Source organism: Magallana gigas, chromosome 9, assembly GCF_963853765.1.
Source record: "Magallana gigas chromosome 9, xbMagGiga1.1, whole genome shotgun sequence".
NCBI classification, from domain to species: domain Eukaryota; kingdom Metazoa; phylum Mollusca; class Bivalvia; order Ostreida; family Ostreidae; genus Magallana; species Magallana gigas.
The window spans coordinates 28,510,128-28,534,712 of record NC_088861.1 but is presented as its reverse complement, the minus strand read 5'-3'; the positions used below and the strand labels follow the sequence as shown (position 1 = coordinate 28,534,712).

Genomic DNA, 24,585 nt, shown 5'->3' with positions numbered 1-24,585 from the left:
TGTCTTATTTGTTATTTAGGTCAGAAAAATACTAGTAACTACTGTGAATGTCTTGGGAAAATTAAAAAAGAAATTCATTGTATTTATAACTAATACGTTAAATAAAAAAAATTGCTCTCTCTCTCTCTTTCTCTCTCTCTCTTTCTCTCTCTCTCTCTCTCTCTCTCTCTCTCTCTCTCTCTCTCTCTCTCTCTGACCCGCTATATTTAGTAACAACATTTTGGTGTAGCTATGGTACAAGCAAGTTACCTCAATAAAATAACTCGTGGGCGTTTCAAAATTGTCATCGGGTATCTAAAGCAAACCAATAGAAAAGTATACGGTAACTATAACATATAATGTGTGTTTTATGCAACATGTTTTACAGAAACAAAAGTCTTTATGATCTAACTTATATTTAATTAAAACCAGAGTTGAACCCTTTTTTTCTGTGTGATAGTTTATTTTGGGCTGAAATGTTCTCGGCAATCGGCTAGGGTGTGTGGTAATGAAAAGAATGTTAGCAAATCGTACGCAGAATGTGAACCTGCGGAAATATTAATTTAACTTGTATGTAATATAATTCGTTTTTAATGCACCATTTTTTTTACACAGAAAGAAATGTATTTATGACAGATTTTATATTTACTTAAACAAGAGTTTGATTTTTATAATTGCACCCGCTATTTTCCGTGTAATATGATCTCGGGCTGAAATATTCGCAGCGATCGGCTAAGGCGTTCGATATTGAAAACAATGATAACAATTCCGAAGATGTATTTATTATTTAAGCACATAATTTTAGTGAACAAAATTAACTGGTCATTTTTATACATTCTATAGATAATGCAGCGTTGATTAACAACTTGGAAATTGTTACTTAATAGAATTTCCACGTAAATCTTTATTCGTATGTGTCCTTTCTCAAATTCTGCCATTAACAAATTATTCGTGTAAATCGTTTAAAGCGATTTTACATTTATCATGAACATCGTTTATCCTTTCCTGTCTTGTATCAATCCTATCCTATCGTGCGTGTATACTGTTCTATCGTGCGTTAATGCTATCCTATCGTGCATGAATCCTATCCTATCGTTTATCTTGTAAAAAATAACGTTGCGGGTACTGTATATATTTGGTTTTTTTTCAAATTTTTCGTCACATCTATTTAACATTTGTTCTTTGTATTGAGATTTCTTAAGTCTGCAGTTGTTTAATATCAAATAAAAAATAGTGTATGTTTATGTCTCGAACCAAGTTAATTCTTTACAGCGCGAGCACTACAACAAAATATATAATAATTCACATTTTAGCAAGTTTGTATTGCCTAGTTGCTGCATATTTATAAGCTTTTCCCTAATTGTTGCTGAGCAGGTCCTTGTCTTAAGAGCGACTTTCCTGTCCCTGCTCCCTTCTGTATCCGATTACGTCATAATGATGTGTATTATCTGCCATGTTGATATACTGTGTCTGTCCGCCAGTTATTATCGTCTCATATGGCTTTTCCTTTTTCCGACCTTGGGAACTATGCAAAAACAAAATGAGGAAAATATATCAAAATATGCTGAGTAAAATGATTTGCATATCTTTAACGAATTAAAACCCATGTTGGTATAAAGTGTTTCCTACCGCTTTCTACGACAAACTACCAGAGTGACGATCCCCGATATCAGAAAGACACCAGTAATTGGTACCAAAATGTAAATTGCTTCAAAATAAATTGAGAGATATTAAATCACAATCATATTAAATCAAAGAAAATACATAGTATTTGATTTTTATGTCAAAGAGTTTCGTACCTAGTTTTAATGTATACATATGGGATTATTCATTACCTAAAATCCTTCATTGCATAATGATATTTTTTCTATTTTTTTTTTTTACAATGCAAAATAAACTATTTCTATTCAAAAAACGTTTGATAAAATCATAACAAAGTGTTAAGTAAAGTGTTTTATTCTGTGACAAAGTAGAGTTTGAAAGAAAAACCCAAACAACTTTTGTTTATTATTTTATTGAGGTGTCTTTTTTTAATTATTCAAGGTGAATTAAATTATTTTTTTTTTAATTTTAGTTGTGTTCTTCTTTCTTTTGTTTTAGTTCTACATTGTATTTCAATTTTTATAATTATTATTAATATTTCTTTTTGGCTTTTTTTCCCACAAATATAAGTTATTTTATCACTAAAGTTAAACGATTATTACTTAGTGACTGATATTGCGTGTAGAATGTTGGTTAACCTCTAACATTGCCTTAATAAACTTTTTTTTAAATATTAAACTGGAAAAAAGGAACTAGTATTTGAAAACGCCTAGTTATAATTGGGATCACGTCCTTTTAACTCTGCTAGAAAATAAGGGTAGCATCTTTTTTTTCACCTCTAACATATATAGCAATTTATAAATGCTCAAAAAATTGCTTGATTTTAATTCTTTTTGTATATGCATGCATGTAAAAACCAAACAAACAAACAAAATCTTTATTCACTTTCTGAATTCACGACTCCAAAGTAAAAATTAAACAACATTTGTCAAATAAGTATTTTGTTTGATTTGTTAAATATAATTACTCAATACATTTACAATGTTCCTAAGAAATTTGAATCACCTTGAATATAATATTTTATTATTAAAAAAATGGCGACTATAACATGATATGGTAAACAAATACAACACAGATGGGATGTGATGAACTTGTACTTTTTAACTGGATGTGCATTATTGACAGAATAACCTTTATTCAGAGAGTCTACACATTTTTTTTATGAAATTATAACTTAGAAAAATACCATTTTTTATGTTCAGCACCGTATAATGTACCTTATTTTCACCAAAGTCTATTTATATAATCAAAGTACTGAAGTACTGACAGGCTTTGATTTTATCGATTATCATTTATTTTAAAATCAATTTATCTTGCATGGCAATTAGTTTCTAGTTTGTATTTTGTTCTGTCCAAAAAGTTAGTCAGAAATCAGTCACACAAAACACATGTAGTTTATTAGGGCGGAAAACATACAATGACAAATAACAGACAAAACCAACATGATAAGACAAAGACAATTCCGGAATACTACATTCCTCCCCCTTTAAGTTAATTTCATAATGATTTTGACTAGATCATCAACTGTAAATAAAACATATTAAAACTACTTACATATATATCAGTATATGCAATATCTTCAAAATTATAGTTATTATATCGTTAACTTTAACAGTTCAAAAGGTGGGTACACACAACATAAAGGCACAAATCTGTCCCTTCCATTTCAACCGTTTATTTATGGAGTTACGTAGTCGTCCAGATAGGCTGGTTTTTTAACAGAACGAGATGATCTGTGTGGACTGGTTACGCTTGGAGCGCTGGACGATGTTGAAGTACATGTAGTGAAAAATGGTAAAGTCGTATCGGTCACGGACTCGCAGTCGGATGCTTTGGATGTAGGACTCTCTTCTATGGTTACTGGGGTATGAGTATAGTCGCTTCCATCAGGATTGTCCAGTTCCATAGATGGTTTAAAATGTCGCTGCTTGATATGATCGACATGTCTGCGTGCGATTCCTCCGTCTGGTAGTGCGACTCTGTATGATACTGGTCCTGTCTTTTGTGTTATTTCCCCACATTTCCACTGTCCACTTGGAAAACTTTTCACAATAACGGCATCTCCTTCCATAAAGGTTCGTCCTTTTGCATGTGCATCATGGTAGTGCTTGAATTTCTTCTGTCGATTTTCTACTCGTTCTCGAATTTCAGGTTTGACGAAGTCTAGCTTTGTTCGTAATTTCCTATTCATGAGGAGTTCTGCTGGAGTTACACCCGTCGTAGTATGTGGAGTTGTTCGGTAGTTTAACAAAAACCTTTGCAACTTGGTCATCAATGATCCAGGGCCTTTATCCATCTTCTTCATCCCTTCCTTAAAAATTCGAACAGCCCGCTCAGCCAACCCATTGGATGCGGGGTGGTATGGTGAGGTCTTCACATGTAGAATACCATTCTCCGATGTAAAACAGGAAAATTCATGACTTGTAAAACAGGTCCCATTGTCCGTAACAAGTACATCAGGGATTCCATGTGTTGCAAATGCCTGTCTGAATTTTTCGATGGTCACTTCAGATGTAGAAGTAGATGACTTATAGACCTCAATCCACTTGCTATAAGCGTCAATTAGGATCAAAAACATGGATCCCATAAAAGGTCCTGCATAATCTGCATGTACTCTAGACCAGGGGCGATCTGGCCATTCCCAGGGATGCAAGGGCGCCACTGCCGGCATGGCGCTTTGTGCCTGGCAATCTTCACATCCTCGTACTTTGGTCTCAATAGCTTCATCAATTCCTGGCCACCACAAGTAGCTCCTTGCCAGGTTTTTCATCCTGACTATTCCAGGATGTCCTTCATGCAACAAATCCAATAATTTTTCTCTTCCTGGTTCTGGGATCACCACACGACTTCCCCATAGAATACACCCTTCATGAGCACTTAGTTCGTTTCGTCTGCTAAAATAAGGACGAAGGTCCTCATCCTTATTTTTCTCTTTCCATCCATTCTTTATACAAAAGGTTACTTGACGCAGGAGTGGGTCCAACTGTGTCCATTCTTCAATTTCTTCAGCATGTACTGGTGTACTGTTTAAGTGTTCAATGAGTAAAATAGTCTCCCCCGGTACAGGTACATCCACACTCTCCTTGAGTGGAAGACGACTCAAACAATCTGCATTACCATTCTTCTTACCCTCCTTGTACAATATTTCATACTCGTATCCGGCCAGGATCAGAGCCCATCTCTGAATTCGAGCGGCAGCCATGGTTGGAATGGCTCGGTCAGGTTTAAACAGGCCCAATAATGGTTTGTGGTCAGTATAGATAACAAAATGATGACCATACAGGTACTGATGAAGTTTTTTCACTCCGAATATAATTGCAAGTCCCTCCTTTTCCAACTGAGAGTAGTTCTTTTCTGCTGGTGCCAGGGTTCGTGACACATAAGCTATTGGCTTCTCTCCTTCTTCTGTAATGTGTGACAACACAACACCCAACCCAGTTGGCGAGGCATCACAGGACATGACAAGCTTCTTGGCTGAATCAAAATGAACTAGTATAGATGAAGATCTCAAAAGGTTTTTTGACTCCTGCATTGCGTTTGACTGTTTAGGACCCCAAGACCATGCAACATCTTTTCCTAAGAGTTCATGTAATGGTGCTAATACAGTTGACAGATTTGGTACATGTAAGTAGCAACCATAGTAGTTAAGCATTCCAAGAAAAGCCTGTAATTCTTTAACGTTATTTGGTTCAGGTAAGTTCTTGATCGCTTGCACCTTGTCTTCAGTTGGCTGTCTTCCATGCTTATTTATGCGATGTCCAAGGTATGTAACTTCATCTGCCAAGAAAACACACTTCTCTCTTTTCAGTCGAACTCCCGCTGCTTCCAACTTCTTTAACACTTCCGCAAGATTTTGTAAATGTTCACCACGGGTTTTTCCAGTCACAAGTATATCATCTAATCGAACAATAACACTGGATATGCCCTGGAGCAGGTTTTCAATAGTTCTCTGAAATATGCCAGGAGCAGATGAGATTCCGAAAGGTAGACGATTATACTGAAAAAGCCCCTTATGTGTGTTAATAGTGGTGTATTTCTTGGATTCCTCATCTAACTCTAACTGCTGATAGGCTTGACTCAGGTCGAGTTTGGAAAAATGTTCGCCACCCCCTAATATTGCAAATAGATCCTCCGTTTTTGGAATAGGATAGTTGTCCAGCTTCGAAACTCTATTCACTGTGACTTTATAATCACCGCAAATACGTACGGTCTTGTCGCTCTTTACTATTGGTACGATAGGCGTTGCCCACTCTGAAAACTCTACAGGTGTAACAGTTCCTTCACGAACTAATCTGTCCAACTCATGTTCAATTTTCTCTTTCAAGGCAAAAGGTGGTGAACGACTTTTAAAGTATCTCGGTTTTTCCTGAGAGTCAACATATATCTTTGCTTTCACTCCTTGGACTGTCCCCAATTCTTTCTTGAACACAACTTCATATTTTTTCAGAATCTGTTCCACATCAGACTGTACTTCTGTTTTAATCTGAAATACTTCATCCCAGCACAGTTTAATGACATCAAGCCAATCACGGCCAAGTAAACACGGTGTCTTCCCTTTTACCACTTCTGCTTTCAGATCATACTGTTTATCTTTGTACTTCACAATCAACTGTACTGTTCCTAGGATGGGAATAAGTTCCCCAGTGTAAGTACGCAATTTTGTGCATGAAGGTTCTAAGTTCAACCGAGAGTCAGATTTACATATAAAGTCTTGTATACTTCTTCACTAATCACGGTCTTACTGGCTCCCGTATCCAACTCCATAGACTGATCTACTCCATTCAATGCTAAAAACACACGATATGGTGGCTGCTTGCCCGGCTCCATCATATGATACAAGGTATACTCAGTGGGGTCTTCTTCTTCATCAGGTGTATCACATACATTGTGCACATTTTCTCTTCTGAACTGATCCCTTGGTTTGTTACTCCAAAAATTGCCTCTCGAGTTTCCTCTTCCTTTTCCCCGATTAGCGACTTGGTCGGCCTTCTTTTTCCTACACTCTGCGGCAAAGTGTCCAAACAAGTGACAATAATAACACTTTATGCTACTTTTGTCTTTTTGTGGTTTTTCACCATCACTCACTTTGTTTACAGTTTCAGCATGTGGAGTTCCACTCTGTAGATCAAGTACTCCCTTCGCTGCAGTTTCCATTGATATTGCAGTTTCATATGCTTTCTCTTTAAAGTCAAATCCTTCTCCGCTAGCAGGCGTCTCTGTATCTTATCGTCCATGATCCCGCAAACCAGACGGTCCCTAATCATCACTTCAATAGCCGCACCAAAATTGCAATGTTCCGTTAAATGACGTAATTCGGCCACAAACGAGGCCACAGACTCTCCTGGTCTGCGAAAACGATTATGGAATTTGAATCTTTGGACTATTTCCGAGGGTTTGGGTGCATAATGATCTTGCACTAATTTTACAAGTTCATCAAAAGTTTTCGTACCTGGTTTATTTGGTGCTAAGAGGTCACTCATCAGTTTATATATTTTACTGCCACACACACTGAGCAAAATAGACCGCCTCTTTTTTTTATCCGCCTCTTCGGTGTCACCGATTCCATTTGCTATGAAATAATGTCCCAGACGCTCACAGTAATGTTCCCATGTCTCTTTGCCCTCCTCGAAAGAATCTATTTTCCCGAAAACTGCTGTCATCTTGACACTTTAATCCTCGTCGCCACTGTTCTGTCCAAAAAGTTAGTCAGAAATCAGTCACACAAAACACATGTAGTTTATTAGGGCGGAAAACATACAATGACAAATAACAGACAAAACCAACATGATAAGACAAAGACAATTCCGGAATACTACATATTTGAAATAAGCACTTTTTCATAGTATGAATTTTTAGACTTTTCCGACAAGAATTTCGAGAAACCCCATATGAATCATGTTGTGTAATATTAAAGATAGATTTCAACTACTAGTATGTATTAGTTATCGAAACAATTCTAAAAATTGTATGGATCCAAGCACTATTAATGATATCGAACTCTAGTCTCGTTTAACTAGACGCTCGGCTAAATTATTATTTAATTATTTAATCATTATTAAACAATAAGAGAGTCCCCTCTCTGCTTGTCGCAGATTTCCGGAGACAGCTGAGCGTCTGGTTGAACGAGACTATATTAACTGGCGTAGGAATAAATGAGACTACAAAAATATCTAAATTGTTCGTAGTATATAAAATTTGACCATTTTCAAAGTGTTTATAGATAAGTTTCCTTGAAAAACAATGCTTCAGCATACATAACATCGAATTTTTCTCTATTATTTTCAAGAACTTAGTCTTGTCAGCGGTGACGATTTGTGCTTAGGTCCAAACACTGTTTCACTTTTGGTTTGCTAGAGTAACTGCATAGGAAAGTTGATTAAAATCAACTCCCAAAAACGATTAAATGTATGAGCCATAGTGTTTTGCATTTCCACAAAACAGACAAAATCCACATATAACAATACTGCAGCGCTTTGGTAAAGTTCATTTTCAATAAGTTCTCCTCTTTATTCATATTTGATTCCATGGAGTGTTAAATTGCACTCACAAGACATTTCTTTTTCTCCTGATGGTTTTTTTAACGTTTTAAATCTGTAAGCGATGTTCAAAATAAAAAGAAAAACATATATCTAAACATTAAGGATAATAAGAATGTATTGAAAATGAGTATTATTTTTACGTAGAGTAAGCCTCATACCGCTTAATACAGCAATACGCAGCACAGTTAAGGCTGTCAATAAATTTCGTTCAGACGAAAAGTACGGGAAATGTGCATTATGACATCACAATATATTACAAACCCCAAAAATACTTATCAATCTATTTATTAGCAAAATTAACTTATACTTATCTTTTAATTGAAAACAACTAATGTTATTACTTACACTTTTGATGTCCGTTATATCGTACACACTGAAAAATAAGCGAGATTTCGTTCTAGCTGTGCTACAGAATATGACGTCATATGCTTCAAAATGACGCACTAAGTTAAGTCATTGAAGGCTCTGATGCAGTTTTCTAGCGAAGAAAAATAAATGTCAAAAATTAACGGAAAATTATAAATGGATATTTTGTTTAACATTGTTTTTAGTAGAATGCTACCTATATAGTCTTATTTTCATTTTGTTAAAAGTATGCATCGTATAAAGAAGCAACCTCGGTTTTGTATAAAATATCGTATATCTGAAAGCTGAGTACCTAAATAAATCACTTAATTGCAAGGGCATACACCTACCTGATCCTGACAAACTTTTACGTGTGAATTTGAAATATGCTATGTAACTTAAAAAGTTCTACGATCCTTGTAAAATCTTACAAATTAATTATATTTTAATTAAATTAACCATGTGACCTTCAAAATTATTCAACATATGCATTATAAATTACGGTTTCTAACAAAAACTCTTATCTTATAAAGTTCGCACCGTTTTTCAAAATCTACGATATAACATCAAGTTATTTTAAAATTCAGTTGTGAATTTTAACATGATTATGCCCTTGCAATATTGAATTTTTTAAATGACCTCAAAACCACAAATACATCTGCTTGTACCATGCTACTGCCATATCACGTGATCACTATGAACATAAAATATTGTACTGTTATATATATATTTTAAAAATATATTGCATTTGAGTAGCTGTTATTGATTTTAAAAAGGACATGCCAGTTGAACTAAAGTATATGTCTTTTCATCACAAAAATTTGCCTATATTTTTATTGGCCGCCTTAACTGTACTGCGTATACCAGATAAGAGGAAACCTCCAATGGATGATGTAATGATGTACATTATTAAAAAAAAATTAATTCAAAAAAATATTCAAGATATTTACTAGTATATGAATAAAGGTTTCAATAACTGTTTCATAAATGATGCGTATTGATAAGAGTCCCACTTGTTTACTGCCGTTTCCAACCAATAAATGGGCCTTCAATGATTTTTTTCCTGAAAGGCGAGGGTTGAATACGTAATTTACCGTGGTGTTGATAAATTTAAATCATTGCAGTAATTATTCTTTTGAAGAATATTTGTGGATTTTCTCAGGCTTGTTCGGTGTATGTGTATCCAATTAAATGTATGAATGAATATGCATGTTCGTATATTTTGTCGGTTGTTTCAATGAATATGATAAAACCTTATTTAAAATTATATATAACTGTAAGCTTCACCCTGTTGTTTTTATACAACGTCGACTTAATTCTGAATTTTGCTTTTCCATTTTTTCTCTTTATTAAAATTTCTTTATTTTGATATCGATTACAATGGTTCAATATATTTGTGAGAATAAGTTGTTGTGAATTTGAAGAAAATCACAGTTTCTATATATGTGAAGAACTATGTGCGGTATGGTCAAATATCTGCCCCCAATTTTAACCAATTTTTAAATAGTGTCCAATGAAATTAAAATCTTCATAAATCATTGTACAGTGGATGCCTATTACTAAAATCATGATTTTAGTCATCATTCCCTATTTGCTATTTATCTATGACGTCAACTAAATGACCTAATTCTCGCAAATTTGTAAACAATTGAAAATATTTCCAATTTTGCTTTATATTTAGCATTCGGAAGTATAGAGCGCAGGTCTGCTCAAGTAAGATTTTAACATATGTTTTTCTTCTGATAGATATACACATTATACTAAAAAATTGTACTTGAGCAAGCCTGCGCTCGATGTTTCCCAGTCGAAAAACCATCGGAAAACACCCATATTTTGCTACAAAACATCAATATAACAAAATTAGGCAATCTTCATGACGTCATTTCTACATTATGACGTCAGTGTGGTGATAATCTTTTGCACCCTTATTTTAAATACGATTCTAACTATCTTACATCTTATTTTTAAAGCTCTTTATAAAACTTTAATTTGGGGGGCAAAAGATGCATAAAACCGCACATAGTCCTTTGTGGCTAGTGATATAATAAATCAAATATGTTGTTAGAAATTGCATATCAGTGGACATTATGTTTCATGGATTGCCCCAACAACAGGATCCGAGATACTGGTATTAGTATTCAAGAAAACCACAGTGCATAAATGTATCATGTTTCCATTTACTTCTGTTTCCTACTACCTCATAACACAATTGAATTGCTGGTACTGTATTTACACCTTTTTCGTAAGCAAATTTTTAGATGATTACATGTATAAAGGAGATCGTAAATACTCATCCTGTGGGTTTGGCGATGTAGATAATGTAAAGAATATAAACAATACATGGTATCTAAAGCATTTAAAAAACATCGTTTTAAGCCATTCCTTCAGAAATAAGGTATCAATTCTGGATGTATATGGGGATAAAAATATATAGATAAAAAAAACGATTGAAGCTTGGCGGAATAGTACCACTTCTGTTGAAATCGCAAAGCGGTTAAAATTTGAAAACAACGCGATACAAAGTTGAGTTAGAGTATACTAAGGCATTTTCAGGGGAAACTCTCTCGCAGAATCATATTCAAGAGCATAATGATTTTCCTCCGACATTATATAGGGAAGACATTTTAACTTATAAGTCATTTTTAAGGAACAAACGCACAGAGAAGCACAAGGAGTTAAATTTGACCGTGATCCGTGAATGGACTTAACGCGAAAGGTCTGTCATATTGCGTTTGCGGTTTTGATCGAGGCTTGTACGAAAGTCAGAAATATATTTTAACTGAATTAAATCCTTTGACAAATTGTAATTTTCAAAAACGCCTCGTTTAATGATAAACTTGAACATTATCTTCTGTTTAAAGGCCTATCTAACATTAATCATTTATCTCCGAAATTAATTTTTTTTAGAAAATGAATGAATTAAACTTCGTATAACAAAATACAGATACGTTTATTTTTTATGCCTAAATTGTTTTCTTTACGAAGTATAACAGGTGTGTTTCAGCGCAAAACGGTTAATTTGAACACATAGAAAAATAGAGAGCTAGATTATTCATGCGCTACTTTGACCTCTTGACTAATAATGATGTTAACCAGGAATAACAGCGGATAACGAAAATAGTTTTATGTAAGGGAAACATTTGCAAGTGTAAATATTATAATTTGGATAAAGCAATAAGCAATTCTGCGTTAACTGTTATATTGTTACAACCATAAATACATGTATGTACAATTTACTAGAATTGAATGCATTGATTTCATATATACAAACTAGTTGTAATATATTACAATCATGAGTTACTAAATATCCATCTTAAAGGATGAGGTTTACTCAGCATTAAAAAAATTAATATATAATCATTGCTGATAATGAAAAACAATCTATTGTATGTCATAAGCCTTTGATTATAGTGGTATTTTTCACTTTCGAAACATTAGTATAAATGTCCACTGAATTTATTGAAAAATTAAGGAATATTCTATAAACATGTACATGTACTCTATGATTGATATTTCCTTTATTGTAAAAATACTACAAATGATTAAACTCTTGTTTTTTTTTTTAATGAAAAACAATGTATAAATGGCGGTGGCACTCAAATGATACAAAGCTTGAACTTTTAACAACATTTTTTTCCAAAATATTCCAGTTCGAATTTCCCCTATTAGTTTTCAAATACCTACCCATTAAAAAATGAAAAAAATCAACTTACATGTAACAAAAACTGAATGATGAAAACACTAAAACATCATAGCATTAAACTAATTATGTTGACTCTATTCGGCTTTGATAAACTTTAAATGAGGTTGATAGTAAAAATTTTAAGATATGTTGGCTTTTAAGCATTTTCAATATTTTTGCATTACTTCCTATATATACAATATACGATATATACGATATAAGACAATATTGAGAAATAAGTGCGATAGAACAAACTGGGAATATTGCAATTTTTTATCGACTAGATCTAATGAATAAACTTAACTTTTACTATTAGAGTACTGATAAAAATGTTTTAGCGTTTTAAGTCATTTTTTTTTTATCCGATATCCATATTATGGTAAAATAAAATCGAAAGTTATATCAATAATTTTTCATTTTATAAAAACTTTTTGCTGAGAGAACAAATTATACTCCTTACATTAAACTTTATATCAATCCAAGTTTGTCAACTCAAACCATGAGTACCAACAGCCTTCAGTAATGCCAATGCGATAATCGTTGTACAAGATATTATGCACTTGTTGTCTTCATTTCCAAGTAAAACCTGTTTTATTTTAGCAAGGCATTATATACATGCTTACCTGATTTCACTTGGAAATCCTTTTCAGCGGACAACGATGTAATTGTTGTTATTTGACTACTGTTAACTCTGGAGTTTTGATCCGGTGACGAAACTTCTGTTATTAACGTTGTGCCCTGACTGGCCTCCTTTTCTAGGGATGTGTTTTGACTAAAACTGAAGTTATTTTTGGTAAAAGAAACTTCAGTCTGTATAGTTTGGCTTTCCAATGTACTCATTTGTGTTGTTTCTGTAGTCGATTTTGTGGTTCTTATAATTGAATCTGTGTCTGTAAAATCAACCCACATAATCTTATTAATTAAGATGTTTTTCCTAAATCTTTAAATTAATTTTTGAATCTAATCATGAATTAAGATAACTAAAGAGAGTTACCACAATATTGTATGTACATCCCATCCTCAGAGGTTGACACATTGTGGAGTTCTGTTGCACTCGGACAAAAAACATAAGTTTCCTTGACAAACAGATCTTTATGGATCATATTACTTGTGTTTAAATTCCCACAAGTGACACCCTCAAACATTGACTTGGTAACATGAAAATTACGAAATGTTTGGCGATTATAATAAATACATATGTCGAGCGTTTTCCAGTTTGTAAAGTTATTATACACTGCAATGAAGTTTGTCTGTACCTAGGGGAAAAACATATAATGACACGAAGTTATACATGTACAAGGAATATTGAGCAGTGTGGTACCCCATTACTATATCAAGGGTTGGCCATATAATTTCTCACTATATGGTTTTTTTTAGTCTTTATGTTTTTTTTATTTAATGAAATTATATCATATCAATCAAACATATTTTATTTTGAACTTGTTAACTCGTTCTTTTATACAATACAAAGTATTTCTAAATTTCCATATCTTAACCATAATTAAAAAAAAAGGCTCATCGGTCCAAATGTCATGGTTTACAAACAATTGACAAGAAACGAATCACTTCAATCCTTCTGAGACGTAGACGTCTTTTTACCATTTTCTTGCTTTTTAACGTTTGCATGCAACATTAGAAAAGACGGGGGCGTGAAAAAAATGTCAAAGGTATACGTTTACTCAGAGTGGAAGAATTAGGTACTAAGTCAATGAATTTCCTCTGTTTTGCTAAAAGTCCAACTTTGTTGGAGCGTAATTCCCTAATTAAGTAAAAAAAAAATGGAGTGTCAATAATAATTCAATTCCTATACTCTGTCCCGAGTTTTTACTTCCACCACTTTTTGCTTGATATTTCAATAATAGTAAATACCTTTGTGCTCAAACTACGTTCATCCACTAATATGAAAAATGTCCAGATTATCTGTTTTGAAACGCCCCAGGTTTCAATACACGTCCCGAAATTTAAAGTCTACGGAGATTTTTCATTGCATCAGCCATTAATCAGCCCGGATGATAACGTTAAAAAATTGCGCGACGTATTCCGAGTGTATTCCGAATGGAAAAAAGATGTAAACATTTCCCATTATAAATCTCCGTAAGAAAATTGTTTTCGTTCCTGTGAAATTGCATGAGTGAAAAGGGATAATTGTTCAATGAAGATATCTTGGATATATTCCCTTTCATCGATTTCAATTGTATTTCGTTCACAAGTATGTGTATTTTTATTAAAAAATCATCAACAATTGATGGAAGCAATAATTTGGGACAGACTATAAATACTTTTTTGTGTTCAGAACAAATTTTACTTATGACATTGACCTTTATACCAATTCGAATTTGAGAACTCAAAACCTGAATAAACAACGTCCTTGAAGTTCTTTTTGATTCTTCCTAAATTTAAATCTTATGCGAAATTCAAACAATTGGAGGCTATTTTTTTCATCAATGATCAGTCAAAATTTTTAGGCTATGGACTAAAATCAGTTAAAAATGTTTTCAAACATTTTTTGTATTAGTTATCAGCCGAAAACTGTCTATTCTGTCAGATATCGTTCAATCAGAGGACAGTACAATTTCAGACTGAATGGGCAGTGATAATCTTACAATGCAATTTGTCTCTTTGTTGCTTATAAACACTTCTTACGATCAGTCTGCTTTATTTCATTTAATTGGCATTATCCATTAGGTGAATGAATAGAATAGATCATTTTACATTGGGGTTAACAGACTGCATATTGAATAAAGGAACACTTAGATAAGCACTAAGGCTTTTTTTTAAATTTCTTTCCCATTGGTATTATTAGACCAAGATGAGCATATTTAAAACGCAAACCCGCAGTAGAGAGGAAAGTGATATTTTGTATAGAATTAGATGTTAAGATATGAATTTATGAATGTTTGATACATTTTAGAAATCATTTTATACAGCAAGACGACGTTAATCAAATATTTTCAACTAAGTAAAGCTATCTTTTTTAATTTCTTTCCCATTGGTATTATTATACCAAGATGAGCATAGTTCAAAGCCCCCGCAAGCAGTAGAGAGGAAAGTGATATTTTGTATAGAATTAGATGTTAAGATATGAATTTATGAATGTTTGATACATTTTAGAAATCAATGTACACAGCAAGACGACGTTAATCAAACACTTTCAACTAAGTAAAGCTTTTTTTCGAATTTGTGCTATAGGTCATTTTGATTTTGCCAGAGTTTTGCCTTTGTGTACGGATTTGTAAATTTCAATTTTCATGGATATTCTACATAGTTTGCACATGAAAACTGTTTAATTCCTGTGAAATTGAAGAATCGAGTAGTTATGATTTTTTCTCTAATATTGTGTTTCTGTGTGTTTGGGTTTACTACAATTATCTGCAGCAACCCAGTATATGTTAATATATACATGTAGATATACCTGAAAAGTCAAAAATAAATGCGTAAATTGAACAGTGGCATTTATGTTGAGCAATTGGCAATTGTTGGCGAGTGTCTCCTCTAGTACCTCTCGTAGGTTGTCTAACCGTGATGATATATTTCCACAGGCTGATGTTACCACCTCATCAAAAACCCAAATGGCTGAATACGTAACAGAAACTGACGGGATTCCTGGAAAGCAAAAAATAAGTAACATATTTCATACAAATACATGCTTGAATACTAGTATTTGAAGTTTGGTGTGTCTTTGCATGTGATAAAACTGCGTATCGGTTTTGTACTATACAGTCCAATACATTCGAGTAAGGGATAACTTGCGCACAAACGAGGTTTGCTTATTTATTTTCAAATATTTAATCGTTCATGTACAATAGCAGAAAGTTATACAAATATAAGTTATAAGAAATAATTCTTCGCATATTGTGAGGTGATAGTTTCGGTTGAAGCTTAACTAGATTTAATCACGCTTCGACCAAAAGTTCCTATTCCTTAATTAGGGTCTTCCGTTTCCGACGGAAGACCCTCTTGTTATTCTATTGTTTCTTTTCCTTATTAGGGTCTTCCGTCTTCAGCGGAAGACCCTACTATTATTCTATTGTTTCTTTTTCAATTTTCGTATTATTATTATTATTCTTTTTTTCCTTACACATTTTGTGCAGGCGATTTCTCGGAAATGGCTGATTTGATTTCCTTCAAATTTTCACTGATGATGCCTCGCCATCTGAAATTTGTACCCCCGTGATATTTTTTCAAAATTCACTTCCGGTCGGAAGTTATTGTCAATAAACGATTTTAAAAAGTCAATTTTGTCTGTCAGGTTTCTCAAAAACGAGTAAAGATATAGGGCTGAAATTTTCAGAGATGATAGATCTAGCGTTATTCTGGTGCACCTCGGTCAAGAGAATATCCGCCGTCACTTCCGGTCGTCACCGGAAGGAATTTTGAAAAAATGAATTTTTCGACTTTTTTATTTTTTGATATTTTTCTTTGAAATTTTTACACCTTATAGTGACCCTCTTACTGATTCAGAATATGTATTTTGTTTGAAAATCGATCAAGGCATTCTCGAGAAATTAAGCGTCAAAGTCCTGAAGCGACAGTCCGAGTAGCTCAGTCGATATAGTCGTGGACATGGCCCAGGCGACCCGGGTTCAAGCCCCGAGTGCCGCAAATTTTTTTTCTCTATTTTTCGCTTAGATCTACGATTTTATCTTTGAATTGATAAGTTTAATCTAATCTACTCAAAAATCGAACGGAAGACCCACTCGTTGCTCGCAACGAGATCGAATCTAGTTTTATTAGGGTCTTCCGTCTTCAGCGGAAGACCCTTCTATTATTGTAATGTTTCTTTTTCACTTTTCTTATTAAGGTCTTCCGTTTCCAACGGAAGACCTTATTGTTTTCGTACTGTTTATTATTATTTTTTTTTTCCAAATTTTGTGCACGCGATTTCTCGAAAACTACTCAACCGATCTGAACAATTTTTTCACAGATGATGGGAAATTATCTGAATTTGATATGTTTTTGAATTTTTCGTCGTCGTCACTTCCGGTCCGGATTTACGGTCGATTTTGTAATTTTTTACGACCAATTTTGTGCAGAGTTGATCTCAGAAACTATAAGAGATATGACTTTGAAATTTTCAGGATAGGTAGAGCATGGTTTGAAGTTGTGCACTATATAGTTGTTTTGCACCAGTGGCGCTATTCCTTGGAGCTCGCTTAGGCACAAAAATGGGGTACAGATTTCGAATCAAAATTTCCATATGTTTTGATCAGTATCTTTTTATCAGTTGATATTTTGACAAGACATATAGAACAAAAGTAGTAGAGAATCAAAAGTTATATCCAATAAAATCAAGAAAAAGGGACTGGCTTCTTTAATTAGGGACCAAGAGACTCGTAAATTCTATTACGAACAACTTGAAAACGATAAATATTCTGTTATGCATTATAAAAATCAAAGTTGTTGATCTCTACATTATCGGTTTGAAAGAGTCATCGTCAGGCCCATGTCTGACGTAATTAGGGTTTTTATTCTTTATCTTCAAATTATTTTTTTTTGGGGGGGGGGGGGTAATTTTGAAATTGTATCGATATCTCATGGTATCATTTTATCTTAAAAAAAAAAAATCGGACGGAAGACCTACTCGTTACTCGTAACGAGGTCGTATCTAGTTATTATTATTTTTTTCCAAATTTTGTGCACGCGATTTCTCGCAAACCATTCAACCGATTTCAATCATTTTTTCACAGATGATGGAACGTGACTTGAATTTTATATGTTTTTGAAATTTTTGACGTTGTCACTTCCGGTACCGATTTACGGCCGATTTTGTAATTTTTACGACCTATTTTGTGCAGAGATGATCTCAGAAACTTTCAGAGATATGAGTTTGAAATTTTCAGGATATGTAGAATATAGCTTGAAGTTAGGCCCTATTAAATTTAATGCCAGTGGCTGTATTCTTTGGAGCTCACTGAGGCACGAAATTTGGGTACGAATTTTCATTCAAAATTTCCATACGTTTTGATCTGTATCTTTTTATCAGTTGATATTTTGTTAAGACATATATAACAAAAGTATTAGATAATGAAAAGTTCTTTCCACCAAAATCAAGAAAAAGGGGCTGGCCCCTTTATTTAGGGGCTAAGACACTCGTAAACTCTATTACAAATAACTTAAAAACGATAAAGATTTTGTAATGCATAATAGAAGCAAAGTTGTTGATCGTACCAATATCTATTAGAAAAAACCATTGCCACGCCCATTTATTACGTAATTAGGGATTTTTAGGGGCCAAAGTACTTAAACTTTAACGCAATATAACTAAAGAAGTAGACATATTTTGTAAGACATCATAGAAGAAAAAATGTTTGAATTAATGATTTAAATTGATTCCCTTTATCAAAACACGAATTTCTGTCCCCATTAAGGATCAAGAGGGCTGGCCCCTAAAATATTCAATCATTTGTATCTCAAAAATGATCAACAATTTTAGATTGGTGTAAGAACTAAAAATGTTGGTATTCTTAAGACCTTTTCAAAGAAATCAAGAAAAAGGGGCTGGCCCCTTAAATAAGGGACCAACGCACTCATAAACTCTATTACAAATAACTTAAAAACGATAAAGAATTTGAAATGCATTATAGAAACAAAGTTGTTGATCGTTCCAATATTTATTAGAAAAAATCATTGCCACGCCAATTTATTATGTAATTAGGGATTTTTAAGGGCCAAAGTACTTAAACTTTGACGCAATATGTATAGAGAAGGAAACATATTTTGTTAGGCATTGTAGAAGAGAAAATGTTTGCATTGATGATTCAAATCGATTCCACTAACCAATACACTAATGTTTGTCCCCATGAAGGATCTAGAGGGCTGGCCCCTAAAATATTCAATCATTTGTATCTAAAACATGAACAACAATTTTAGATAAGTGTAAGAGCAAAAAATGTAAGTATTCTTGAGAACTTTTGAATAAACTTAAAAAATAGGGGCTGGCCCCTTAAATTAGGGGCCAAGACTCTCGTAAACTCTATTACATATAACTTAAAAACGATAAGGATTTTGTAATGCACTATAGATGAAAAGATGTTGATCGTAACAATATCAGTTTGTAAAACACATTGCCAAACCATTTGATGACATAATTAGAGATTTTAAAGAACCAAAATCTTAAATCTTTAATGTGCTGTAGGTTAAAAAGAAAAACACTTTGTTAAACATTGTAAAGGATATTGACAATCGTATCCATTATCTGAAAGAAAGGGGTTGAGGGTGAATTTTGAAATTTCATTAATATTTTAATCGTATCGTTTAACAAATTGAACGGAAGACCTACTCGTTACTCGTAACGAGATCGTATCTAGTTATTATTATTTTTTTTTTCCAAATTTTGTGCACGAGATTTCTCGAAATCTATTCGACCGATCTCAACCATTTTTTCACAGATCGTTGGGCGTGATCTAAACTTCATACATTTTTATTAATTTTTTCGTAGTCACTTCCGGTACCGAATTGTCGGCCATTTTGTAATTTTTGACGACCCATTTTGTGCAGCTATAAACTCGGAAACCATAAGAGATATGAATATGAAATTTTCAGGATAGGTAGACTATAGTTTGAAGTTGTGCAGCATGTAGTTGTTTAATGCCTGTTGCGCCATTTCTTGGAGCTCGCCTGGGCACCAAAATTGGGCACGAATTTTCATTCAAAATTTTCACACGTTTTGATTTATATCTTTTTATCAGTTGATATTTTGTGAAGACATATATAACAAAAGTGGTAGAGAATCAAAAATTCTTTCCAACAAAATCAATAAAAAGGGGCTGGCTCCTTTATTAAGGGGCCAAGGCACTCTTAAACTTTATTACAAATAACTTAAAAACGATAACGATTTTGTAATGCAATATAGAAGCAAAGTTGTTGATCGTACCAATATCTATTAGAAAAAATTATTGCCACGCCCATTTATTACGTAATTAGGGATTTTTAGGGGCCAAAGTACTTAAACTTTGACGCAATATAACTAGAGAAGTAGACATATTTTGTTAGACATGATAGAAGAGAAAATGTTTGAATTTATGATTTAAATCGATTCCACTTATCAAAACACGAATTCCTGTCCCCATTAAGGATCTAGAGGGCTGGCCTCTAAAATATTCATACATTTGTATCTCAAAAATGATCAACAATTTTAGATGGGTGTAAGAACAAAAATTGTTAGTATTCTTAAGACCTTTTCAAAGAAATTAAGAAAAAGGGGCTTGCCCCTTTTTTTTGGGGGGGGGGGGGGCAAGAAACTCGTAAAGTCTATTACAAATTACATAAAAACGATTAAGATTTCGTAATGCATTATAAAAGCAAAATTGTTAATTGTAGCAATATCTATCTGGAAAACTCATTGCAACACCCATTTATTACGTAATTAGGGATTTGTATACATTATCTGAAAGTGTGTGTGTGTGGGGGGGGGGGGGTAATTCTAAAATTATATCGATTATTCATGGTATGATTAAAAACAGAAATCGCAAGGAAGACCTACTCGTTACTCGTAACGAGATCGTATCTAGTTATTATTCTTTTTTTGTCTTACAAATTTTGTGCAGGCGATTTCTCGGAGATGACTCGTTCGATTTCCTTCAAATTTTCAGGGGTGATGCCTAGTCATATGAATTTTATACCGCAGGAACAATTTTTAAAAATTCACTTCCGGTCGGAAGTTATCGTCGTTTTACGATTTTTAAAAGCCAATTTTGTCGGCGATGTTTTTCAAAAACGAGTAAAGATAGAGAACTGAAATTTTCAGAGATGATAGATCTAGCAATATCCTCGTGTACCTCGGTCAAGAGAATGTCCGCCGTCACTTCCGGTCGTCACCGGAAACAAATTTAAAAAATGAAAATTTTCAACTTTTTATTTTTATATATTTTTTCCAATAAGATGATAGTGACCCTTTTACTGATTCAGAATATGTAATTTGTTTTAAAATCGATCAAGGCGTTCTCGAGAAATTAAGCGTCAAATTCCTGAAGCGAGAGTCCGAGTAGCTCAGTCGACAGAGTCGTGGACATGGCCCAGGCGACCCGGGTTCAAGCCTCGAGTGCCGCAAATTTTTTTTCTCTTTTTTTCGCTTAGATCTACGATTTTATCTTTGAATTGATAAGTTTAATCTTATCTATTCAAAAATTGGACGGAAGACCCACTCGTTGCTCGCAACGAGATCGAATCTAGTTATTATTTTATTTTTTATTTCTTTTTCTGACTTTTTTCGAACGCTATTTTTCGTGAACTACTCGACCGATTTGCATGAAATTTACAGGACGTATTAGGCTTCAAACGTACTTGATATTATAAATTTCTGGCTGATGACGTCACTTCCGGTTCGAGATTTTAAGGATTAAGTGAATTTTTAAGGACCATTTTGTCCACTTAACTTCTCAAAAACTGATTGCGATAGAAACTTGAAACTTTCAGGGATAGTAGATGAATGTCTGTAGATGATCCTATTTATTTGATTTTTTGAAAAATGCGCAAGGCGGGGAAGCTCGCCCGAGCTCAAAAATTGGCACCAATTTTTTCACGAATTTTTTGCGCATTTTCAGCCCTAGCTTTTAATGTGTAAATATTTTGTTAAGGCATGTAATGCAAAAGTTGTTCAAATTAACTAGGACTTTCGTTTGATTTCAAGAAAAAGGGGATGGCCCCTCAAATTAGGGGCCAAGAGGGCTCTAAAGTATTTTTGCAATAACTATTTACTGGAAAATAATTTTTTTATCAATTATAGAAGCAAAAATGTTCATTTTACAGCTGATTATGTATACAAAAGCATACCTAAGTCATATGTTACGTAATAAGGGGTTTGAAGGGGCCAGAAGTCCAAAACTTTGATCTTTAATATGTAGAAAAGGAGAAATATTTTGATAAGAATTATAGAGCAAAAAATGCTTAGAATAATGTTCTTAACAATATGCTACCTAAATAATTTTTGTTTGTGGCCCCAGTAAGGATTTTAAGGGTCGGCCCCTAAAACACATTGTTCAGATATTTTTAGAGCGGTCAACAATTTCTGAACACTTGATGAACAAAATGTGTTTTTATTTACAAGACCTTTCATTTGATATCAAGAAATAAGGCCTGGCTCCTTAAATAAGAGGCCAAGAGGGCTCTAAAGTCTTTTAATTATAACTCTTTACTGAAAAATAATTTGTTATCAATTATAGAAGCAAATATGTTCATTGTACAGTTGTTTATCTATACGGTACCATATATAAGTCATATGTTACGTAATTAGGGGTTTCAAGGGGCCAGATTTCCAAAACTTTGATAATTAATATCTAGAAAAGGAGAAATATTTTGAAAAGCAATGTAGAAGAAAAGTTGCTCAAAAAAATGTTCTTAACGATATGGGATCTAAAAAAAATTTGTTGGTGACCCTGGTAAGAAGTTTAAGGGTCGGCCCCTAAAACACAGTTGTTCAGATATCTCTAGAATGGTTAAGAATTCGTGAATACTTGTTGAACAAAATATGTTAATATTTACGATACCTTTCATTTGATATCAAGAAAAAGGGACTGACCCCTAAAATTAGGGGCCAAAAGGGCTACAAAGTCTGTTCATTATAACTTATGTTTTAGCGATAGTATGTTATTAAACATAAAGCAGACAATAAGAGCTTATTATTTATAACCTAAAACTGAAACCTGGTCTAAAATCGGACAATGTTTAACAGAGATATAGGTGGTTTAAATATTGATTTTTCCGGAAGTTTTGATTCCATTTTTTTGGTTAAGAAAATAATTTTATGTTAAGAGTTAAATTAACTCATATCTAAAATTATTCGATAATTGTTAAATCGTACTTTTACACATTCGGGTTTATATTTGCTAAGTCGTGCTTGAAATCGATAAGGTTTGTTAATTCGTACTTATAATCATTTGGATTTTGCTAACTCATACCAAGAATAATTCGATATTTTTTTCTTTTTGTCGTAGTTACTTATGTTTATTGGTGTAAGAACTCTGCTTCTTACAGGAACTTCTAGCTTTAATTTCAACATTATTGGAAGACCCACTCGTTGCTTTGCAACGAGCTTTGCTCTAGTTACATTTGCATTTCTTCTAGAGTGTGCAGTAAAGAAACAATTATACATTATATTAAACAGGTTTCTGAGATTATGGAAAATTTGCTGATTTATAAATTGATTTCATATGAAATTAAACATGAAAATTTTGAAATGCACAGACACTAGAAACTTTACCTTTATTATTTACATAAACATTATACATTTATCACACTTACAAATGATCAGAAACAAATTATTCATACGTATACCTTAAACCATGTAAACATTCAACAACATACGTTTACATGAGGAGAACATATGTGTCCATTCTTCGTTCTGACAGCTGTAAGATTCCTTTGTGGATCCACTAGGGAAAATATAGCCTCGGTAGCATTCAACATTACACGACACATTGTTGGTCGAACATGATACAAAGGCGTTATCTATGTTGATATCTGATGAACAACAATTGGCTATCCCTACAAAAAATATATTTAAATTTATTTAAGCAACAAAACTTAAAAAAAAAAACACATTGATTTGACGTTTAATTGCAAAAATATTAGAACTTACTTGATAATTGCATCACAATCAATATCAACAAACAATGTGCTTTCATTTTAACGAGGAAGATTTGGTTTTGCACGCTCACCGCATGAGTACTCAGTTAGGTCACAATTTACATAGCTGAATGGTTAGCGCATAATATTTTGACAGACATTTAAAAATCCTTTTAAAGCTTACTGCAGTACTTTTTTAAAAAGTTATTAATCGTTTAGTTCATCCAATATCCGGAAGTAAGGTGAAGATTATATGACTCCAGCTCAATGTTTTTAAATTAAAATTCTTAAAATAAATATTCGATGCAATCTAATATGTTTATACATGTATTACGGAATTACCACAGCTGTTTACTGACACTTCCTTGTCTCAATGTTCTGTCGGTTTCCATTTGCCACATACTGTAACATCGTGACAATGAGAAAGTCCGCTTTTTTTGTTTCTCCTATTCATGCGTCTTGAGCTATATTTGCCTTTATCAGATATGAATGTTTTTGCAAACATCTATGAACAAGAGGCACATGGGCCACATCACTCACCTGAACAGTTCCTTGTAACATTCTATAACGTGGCATGTGCTATTTTTATTTTAAACTTTGAACCCCAGTATTGGTCCAAGGTTTATGGTTAGCTTAAACAATTTAGAATTACACTATTTGAGGATTCTTGCACAGTAGTCTCACAAACTGTAGCATTATAGTTCTCTAGAAAAACTTTTTACAAACATTTTCCATATATATTTCTATGTTAAACTTTGAACCCCTTTTGGGGTCCCAGCATAGTCCAGTGGTCACAGCTATATTAATTTAAAATCTACATTATTTAAAGATGCTTGTAAAGAAATCTCACAAGTTGAAGCATTGTAGTTCTCTAGA

The 24,585-nt window shown here is 33.3% G+C and overlaps 2 long non-coding RNA genes across 2 annotated transcripts; both read right to left on the bottom strand.

Annotated features, from left to right (window-relative positions):
- Nucleotides 1-745: 745 nt before the first annotated feature.
- Nucleotides 746-13,489, bottom strand: LOC136271533 (uncharacterized). The gene is made up of 4 exons (XR_010709439.1): nt 13,142-13,489; nt 12,771-13,037; nt 1,609-1,687; nt 746-1,504 (listed from the first exon to the last, which is right to left on the bottom strand). It is a non-coding gene; the product is annotated as an uncharacterized lncRNA (long non-coding RNA).
- Nucleotides 13,490-15,578: 2,089 nt separating this feature from the next.
- LOC105346326 (uncharacterized) lies at nt 15,579-23,803 on the bottom strand. The gene is made up of 3 exons (XR_010709438.1): nt 23,723-23,803; nt 23,449-23,628; nt 15,579-15,750 (listed from the first exon to the last, which is right to left on the bottom strand). It is a non-coding gene; the product is annotated as an uncharacterized lncRNA (long non-coding RNA).
- Between the last annotated feature and the right edge of the window lie 782 nt (nt 23,804-24,585).